The sequence below is a fragment of the Nyctereutes procyonoides genome, unplaced genomic scaffold (genome assembly GCF_905146905.1).
Source record: "Nyctereutes procyonoides isolate TBG_1078 unplaced genomic scaffold, NYPRO_anot_genome, whole genome shotgun sequence".
Classification (NCBI taxonomy): domain Eukaryota; kingdom Metazoa; phylum Chordata; class Mammalia; order Carnivora; family Canidae; genus Nyctereutes; species Nyctereutes procyonoides.
In genome coordinates this window covers 14474921-14483720 of record NW_026575048.1, presented here as the reverse complement: position 1 = coordinate 14483720, position 8800 = coordinate 14474921, and positions in this window count along the sequence as shown.

Here is an 8800-nt window from a genome sequence, read left to right as displayed (position 1 = left end):
TTGAATCCTCTCTGAAAGAAAATGACATTATCCAATGCATCTACAGAATTTTAAGCACAATATCTGACATTCAATTAAAATGATCACATATGCTGAAGACAGGATTGAGAAGTAAATAGACCAGAGAAACAGGTGACCCAGATATTGGAATTGTTAGATATGAGTTTAAAAATAATTGTGATTAATATGTTCAAGAAGATAGATGGGAATATGGAGAATTTCATCATAGAATTGGAATCTATATAAAATAATATGGAAATTCTAGAACTGAAAATTCTAATATCTGATATTAAGAAATTAATAGATGGATTAATAGAAAATTAAGTAGCACTGAAAGGAGCTCAGTAAGCTTAAAGACAGGTGATAAAAAATATTTAGTGTGAAGCATGGAGACAAAAAAGACAAGAATTGTAGAAAAGAATGTAAGACACAAATCTGGTGAAAAGTCAATTGCAGTGTTTCTTTTTAAATTTTTTTTTAATTTTTAAAAAATTTTAAAAGACTTTATTTATTCATGAGAGACACATAGAGAGAGGCAGAGACATAGGCAGAGAAGCAGACTCTCTGCAGGGACCCTGATGTGGGACTCAATCCCAGGACCCCAGAATCACACCCTGAGCTGAAAGCAGATGCTTAAGCACTAAGCCACTCAGGCATCCCAACTTCCATGTTTCTAAACTTCTGCACTATTGCCATTTCTTGAATCAAGTAATTATTTTTTTGCAGGGGTATATTTGCCATGGAGCAAATAAATATCATCCCCATCATCCCCAGTTGAGAGCTATAAGTCTAATATAAGTATGATGTCACAGGGAGAATGGGGCAGAGGCAATATTTGAAGAGAAATGGACAAGAATTGACTCAAAAAATGTTATAAATCTAACATCTATGCATGTCATAGTAAAACTGCCAAAAACCAAAAATAAAGCGGAAATCATTCAAATAGAGTTAAAAAGATCCATTACTCTTGAAACAGTTACTTTAAGATCATTCATTTCTCACTAGATGGAAACTACGCAACAACAGAATGATATGTCTGAAGTGCTGGGTAAAAAAAAATGCCAACTCAGAATTCTATAGCCGGCAAAAATATTCCAAAATGAAGAAGGAATAAAGACACTCTTGACAAGAGGCAACAGATCTCATTCTCAGCAGGAAATGACCTACAGAAAATCCTAAAGGGAAATCAAGGGAGAAACGAAGGAGAATGGAAAAGTTGACTATGTGGGTAAATCTAAAGAAATGTTGACTCTAAAAAAACAATAACAGTCAGCTTTATGGGATTTAAAAGATATGTAGAAATAAAATATATAGTAACAGTAACACAAAATGAGGGGAAAAATCAGAGAGGGTGACAGAACATGAGAGACGACTAACTCTGGGAAAGGAACAAGGGGTGGTGGAAGGGGGGGTAGGCAGGGGGATGGGTGACTGGGTGAATGGGCACTGAGGGAGGCACTTGATGGGATGAGCACTGGGTGATACGCTATATGTTGGCAAATCAAACTCCAATGAAAAAATATACAAAAAAAAAGACAGGGGAGTTTGTATAAAAAAAAGACATAACACAGCAGTTACAATACTGCTCTCATTAGAAAGACCTGCTTGCAAGGTTGACTACATAGGCTTCTGGGAACTTAAATTTTGGGAAGGTCACCACCATTCTCTGGACTGAGAAGAGTGGTTCACTATACCTAAACTCTTTGTACAAAATGGTTCATGCCGAATATTTCCTTTCTTCCTAAAAGTCTGGAATGTTTTATTATTATTATTATTCATTTATGATAGAAAGAGAGAGAGAGAGAGAGGCAGAGACACAGGCAGAGGGAGAAGCAGGCTCCATGCACCGGGAGTCGGACGTGGGATTTGATCCCGGGTCTCCAGGATCGCGCCCTGGGCCAAAGGCAGGCGCTAAACCGCTGCTGCCACCCAGGGATCCCTGGAATGTTTTTAAGTGTCTATATGACCAGTACCCAATCTGTACCTTGGGTGCTGAGTCTCTGATGTGCTTACCCGGTGGACAAGCATTTGGCATGAGTTGCCACAACTTGTTGCTTGGGAATTAAACATGTATTGTGTGATTGCCCTAGAAGGGGACTCTTGGAATTTTGTGCCTGTTTTCCTCAAAATACCACATGCCCCTTTTCCCTTTACTGATTTTGTCTTGTCTCTTTGCATTCAACTCAATCAAATCTGTGAGTATAACTATATACTTAGTCCTGTGAGTCCTTCTAGTGAAACACTGACACCAAGGATGATCTTGGGAACCCCAGTTACAGGTTCTATTAATCTTCAAGTTTCAGGATTTCCAGGGCTCTTTCAATGTCAGAGAAATGGTGAAAGTACAAAATCATATTAGTTTCTAACAAATCAAGAATGTATGTTACTAAAGATAACTACTAAAACAAGAATAAATGTTTACTTAATGAGATAATAGGGTAGGACTTGGAATAAAAACAAGCATTTGATTAAGCTAAAGGAAGGGAAAAAAGAAAAAAGGAACATAATGGGGAAGATGGAAAATATTAATATGGCAAATATAAACTTTAAAATGTTAGCAATTATATTCAATGCAGTATATATATATATCGTATTTGAAAGATGTATCTGTCTAAATTTTATAAAAAGTCCAACTGTAGTCTGCTTAAAAGAGAAGCACCTGAAATATAAGGAAACAAATGATTGAAAATAAAAGCATGGAAAAACCAGTAGTATCCTGGCACCATCTCATAAGAACTTAGGAGAACTGATTGTTAACTATTCAGGATTTTTACAAGTCAGTTGTTAAAACTTTAATTGCTTGAGATTGTTCATTGTGGGAACATTCACTCCCTGTAAATCTGCAAATGTCACAAATTGGGGCTTTTTGGTTTTCATAGAGCCCACTCACTGGTGCCTCAATGATACAAACCTTAATTAAAGCAAAGCTAATGTGGTTATGCTAATAGTCCTCTCTAAGGCAGGAGACATTATAAAGAAATTCACTTATTAATTACAAAATAATTAAGCCACTAGGAAGGTATAACAATTTCAAATTTGTAGACACCTAATAACAGATCTTCAAAAAATAAAAGGCAAAAATTAACAATTTAAAGGAGACATATGCAGATTCACAATCATGATGGAAGACATCAAAACATCATTCTCAGTAAACTCTAAATGTATTGGATCCTTGATAGGATTTCCTATCTCTGTGACCCTTATGGCATGGAATGTAAGTATTGGAATTTCTCATTTATGATCTTCACATTTTAAGTCTGAAGAAAAGGTATCCCAAATAGAGGCCATCACCCCACTCATCTTAAACTATTCGGCAAAAGAAATTTTGGATATTTGATATGAATAATGACTATTCATGCATGTCTTCATCATTAGTCAACATTTATTGAAAACCACTTTGTGCATTCCCTGATTCAGTTGTTGATTGTACCAAGAGGAACAAGGTACTGTTCTTATTCTCAAGAATTTAACCTAACTTGAAATGTAGACATAAACAAGTAATTGCAGAATAAAGCAATAAATACTTGGTTATCAGTTGGGCTACTTCTCATTGCAATAATAAAATAATAAAAATGATAAAAACCCTGACACATACTGTTTAATGTTATTCTTGAACTTGTGAATTCCTATAATCATAGAAAGTTAGATGGATAGAACCTTTGAAATCAACTAACTACAGTGCTTTAATTTTAATATTAAAATATAACACAACACAAATACATTAAAGTTCAGAGTGGTGAAGTGATTTTTTACGTTTATGTAGCAAATTAACTGTCATACCTGAGATTAAAACACCCTATTTTTTTTAACCAGGACTATTCTTATACTACGTTGCACACTTTAGTTCCCTTTTGAGCCCATTCTGTCTTGAGGTGAAGCATGCAGTTTCTTCTGGCAAACAAATAATCAAGCTGATGATTATGGAAACTTTATATGGATTTTTATTCATTCTAAAATCTTTACATTCACAGTCAAATGCAGTTAAGACTCCTCAAGGCAAATAATAATGTTGATTCACTTATTTATTCCACTATCAAATGTTTATTAATATGCTTATGGGTAAGATACTGTACTAAGCACTGAGGATGCTGATTTTTGGCTTGCTGATAAATTCATTTTAAGAATTACTTCACAGAGGGAGATCCCTGGGTGGCTCAGTGGTTTAGCGCCTGCCTTTGGCCCAGGGTGTGATCCTGGAGTCCCGATCGAGTTTCGCATCAGGCTCCCTGCATGGAGTCTGCTTCTCCCTCTGCTGTGTCTCTGCCTCTCTCTCTCTCTCTCTCTCTCTCTCTCTCTTTCTCTCTCTCATAAATAAATAAAATCTTTTTTTTTTTTAAAAAGAATTACTTCACAGAGTGTATTATCAGGGAGGGGAGTGATGAATGAACACATATCTAAATATTTATAATAGTGATAAATGATGCTATAAATGTATGTACAAAGTAAGTGTATATAAGAGGAAATAAGACTTATTTTGAATAATCCTATATGGTCAGAAGTCTTATAAAATATGGTAAATACATTATAAACTTTATGGGAATAAATGTATAAGAGAAGTGTATATGAGTCTGGATGTATGTATGAGAAGGTGACTGTAGCAGTGACACAAGAACTAGACTCAATAGTATTAACATAAAAGTAGTCACCAGGTCACTAGAAGATGGTAGAAATACAAAAGTAGTCACTAACCCTTTGGTAAGACCAGAGTGAGAGTACCAGCATAGCTTTAGTAGAAGCTAATGAGAATAGAATGATAATAGAGATCTACTAACACAATACTAGGACTAGCTCAGAAGAATGGACTATGGGACTGTGAGCATACTTCTTGTCTAGTACCTTTTGGAAGTAAATAGTGACAGGTGGTCTTTTAAAATATTATATCATGCGACCCTGTTATTCTGACCAATAGTGGTGACAACTAAAGATCAGTCCTCTAGTCAGAAGTAACCATCTATTAATATACTATTCAATACGGTAGCCACCAGCCACATGTGGCTAATGAGCACTAGAAATGTGACTAATCTGAGATATTTTCCAAGTATAAAATACACATAGGGCTTCAAAGACTTAATATGGAAAAAAAGAAGGCAAAATAGCTGAATAAATTTTTGGTTTAGTATGTGTTAAAAATGTTAATAATTTGGATATACTGATTGGATAAAATGTTATTACGATTATTTTACTTTTTGTGTTACATTCTTATTTGTTATTATTTTAGAGCATTCACTTTATTTTTTTAATTAAATTTTAAATTTTAATTCCAGTATAGTTAACATAGTGTTATATTAGTTTCAGGTGTACAATATAGTAATTCAGCAATCTATATATGACTCAGTGCTCACCATGTTAAGTGTACTCTTAATCCCCATCATCTATTTCATGCATCCCCCTGCCTACCTCCCCTCTGGTAACTCTCAATTTATTCTCTATAGTTAAGAGTCTATTTCTTCATTTTTCTTTCTCTCTTTCCTTTGCTCATTTGGTTGATTTCTTAAATTCCATATATGAATGAAATTGAATGGTATTTGTCTTTCTCTGACTTATACTTTCTAGTTCTACCCATGTTGTTGCAAATGGCAAGATTTCATTCTTTGTTATGGGTGAGTAAGATCTCGTGTGTGTGTGTGTGTGTGTGTGTGTGTGTGTGTATACCCCATTTATTTGTTGATGGACACTTGGGCTACTTCTATAATTTGACTATTGTAAATAATGCTGTAATAAATATAGGTGTGCATGAATCCCTTTGAATTAGTGTCATTATATTTTTTTGGGTAAATACCCAGTAGTGTGATTATGGAGTCCTAGGGTAGTTCTATTTTTAACTTTTTGAGGAACCTCTATCCTGTTTTCAACAATGACCACACCAGTTTGCATTCCCATGTTACATTCTTGATGTAGCTAATAGAAAATTTAAAATTTCCTACACTTCTTATATTTGATGCTGGCATTATATTTCTGTTGGACAACACTGCTTCTCTATCAAGTGGACCGTATCCTGTGCAATGACTTTGCCCAATAGAGGAACCCCATGTTGACTGGTCATCAGTAGCCAATTCTTTCTCTTGGGGAGTTTTGAAACATACACACACAGAGAAACACAAAAGAACAGTAGGGAAGAGAACCATGCAGAGAAAAGGAAGTTGGGTCAGAAGAACTGTGGGGCCTCAGTGTAGAGAACAGTGGATGGCCATCCCAGAGGAGACAGGTTGAGAGAATCATCAGAATTACTCTTAAACTGTGAGTACCATTGTGTTTTCAAGAGTCCATTGTGTGGATTCTATATTTTATTTTTTTCCTACAGTCTTATTATAAGTCCTGTCATTTGAGGTCTCTTAGTGTTTTTCTGTTCCTTGTACTTCAGAATAAATTAACCCTTAAGCTGAGGAATAGAAACAACCAGAGAAGTTGGTATTTGCCTAGAAAGGAGGAGAAGACTTTTAAGAGCAGCGGAACCTCTCTTCATCTCACAGAGCATGCCACCTGTGCCTGCAAGAGTACAAGCAGAGGCACGTGAGTGCTTGGTGTAAGTGCAGAGTGCATCGTTATCATTATGATTTTTTTTTGCATTTTTAAATAAGTTAACACAGGTGCAGCACCACATATAGCACTCACTAGAGAATTCTCCTCTTTCCTTTGAGAAAGACAGTGAGTAGGACTCAAGGTGGCTAGAAAGGGGGTTAAATTGGAAATGAGTAAATTTTTAGCATAAAAGTAATCTAGTTAACACCATCACAAAACAATCATCTTTCTAAGGAACTGTATTCTCTACCCTTGTATACAAATCCTCTTATAGCTGAACCACTAACAGCTATGTGCAATCTTTCTTCCACATTGGTTGTTCTCAAGGTGTGGTCCATGGTACAGCAACAGTTGCATCAGCCAGAAACCTGTTAAAAATGAAAATTCTTGGGACCTCATTTCAGACCCACTGAACTAGAAGGTCTGGAGGCCCAGGAGTCAGTTTTAACCAACCCTGCAGGTGACCGGTGTACACTTAACCTACAGAGCGACTGCCCTGTACCTTTACTGATACAGTTTCTCCAGCTTGAGATGCTCTGTTTGCTTGTCCCTCCATATTCAATCTCTGAAGCTAGCTGCTCACTCTGCTTTCTCTGGGAAATTATCCTAAACTTCCTGAGGCCAGAGGAAGTTTGTGTTGTCTTGCTGAAATGTCAGCACACCTGAGCTAATTCATATCCAATTTTAACTTGTTCTCTAAGTGGTTTCATGTGTGTGAAACAGTGAGCTTGAACACCCTTTGGGGGTAGGATTTTTGCGACTTCTCTTCCACTGCTCTGTAAGTACCCAGTGTTTTCTGCACTGAATTGAAATCATGTAAAACTCTTTTGTCTGCATGGAAAATAGTGCTAATCCCCTTGAAGGTCAGAAGTAACATCCAAAGACTGCTGTTTTTGTCTTCTTCCTGCCTGAGATGAGGATGTCTAGGACCTAGGTGAATGGATTTTCAAAGCCTCTCTCCCTTCACTTAAAAACTTCCTCCTCCATTGAAAAACATGCCCAGGAAGCCAGCTTTTTTCCTCCTCTTAAAACACCAGGGTGTTATTGCAGCTTCAGAAGTGTTCCTGAATTTTTAAGAGCGCCTCTGAGAATAGGAGATAAGGCTTAAAAGTCCTCAATAATTTGCCTGCTCCCTTTAAGACCTTCAGAAACTCTTTGGGTCCATTAAAATGTTTTCCTTTAATTTTTAATTTTTGTTTTACGATAAGGCTAATGAAAGCAACACCTGTTTGGAATGATATAGTTGGTGTTGGATCAACATTTCCATTGGTTTATAATCCAGCTGTGAAAACTCAATTTGAACTAAAACTGGGGTGTATAATATCCAAACCCAGGGGGATTCAAAAGAAACACTAATATACCAGTGTGCGTATTAGGGGGCAAAACAAATAGAGGCAAAGTGGTTTCAGGTGCTCTTTAGCACTTGCGTAGTGTGCAAACAGTTTTTACGACCAAGGTTTGTAGGCCTTCAGCTCCTCATGTAGGTAGGATGCCTTTGGGTATTTAAAAGGAATGAAAACAGGCCAGTTAGTCTATGTAAAATACTAGCTACTGTGCACGCGTGCTAATGAGGCTTCTCTCATCAGAGGGGTCTTAAGAAGTAAAATGGCTACTCTCGTATTTCTCTGGATTTAAGACCCCCTGGAGGCAACCTGATGTGACAGATGACAGTATGTCTTGAAGACCAATGGGCTGCTTCTGTCCTCCCTCTTCTATTGGGAGGCCGAAGCAGAGATTTATTAGCATGTCATGTAAAGAAACTAGAACTTGGGTTCAGGCTGGAAATAACACTGCAGACTAGAACTTGCCCTACAGTGGTTCTCAAACACTTTTTAATTCCTAGAGAGAGACCAATATATAAAGCAGATAAAAGTGGAGCTGTTCATATTGAATTAGGGGGAGAGCCTGGAGCCCCCAGCAGCTAAGCTCCAAGACATTCAGAAGCCTGGAAGAGGCTTGGTGGGACCTCTAAGGTGTGAGAAGCATAGTGAGAAAGTTTACTGTCCTGTCAATGACAGAGCAGGTAACTCAACTCTTAAGCTTTGTTATGATACACTGTTTTGGAGCAAAAATTTGGCCAGTTGATAAAGGAAGTAGAGTAAGTGTTTAACAGCCTTCATTTGCAGATACCTTCAAGAAACTCTAAAGCTCCAAAGAACTGGTGTAGAAGGGATTCTGGCTTCAGCGGACCCTGAGAAGCTTCTTATGTGGTGCCTATTTTTAGTTCCCAGGATGTTTCCTTAGGGAATGGAGGTGGGAATTCCTGCCAAGTACATTGTTT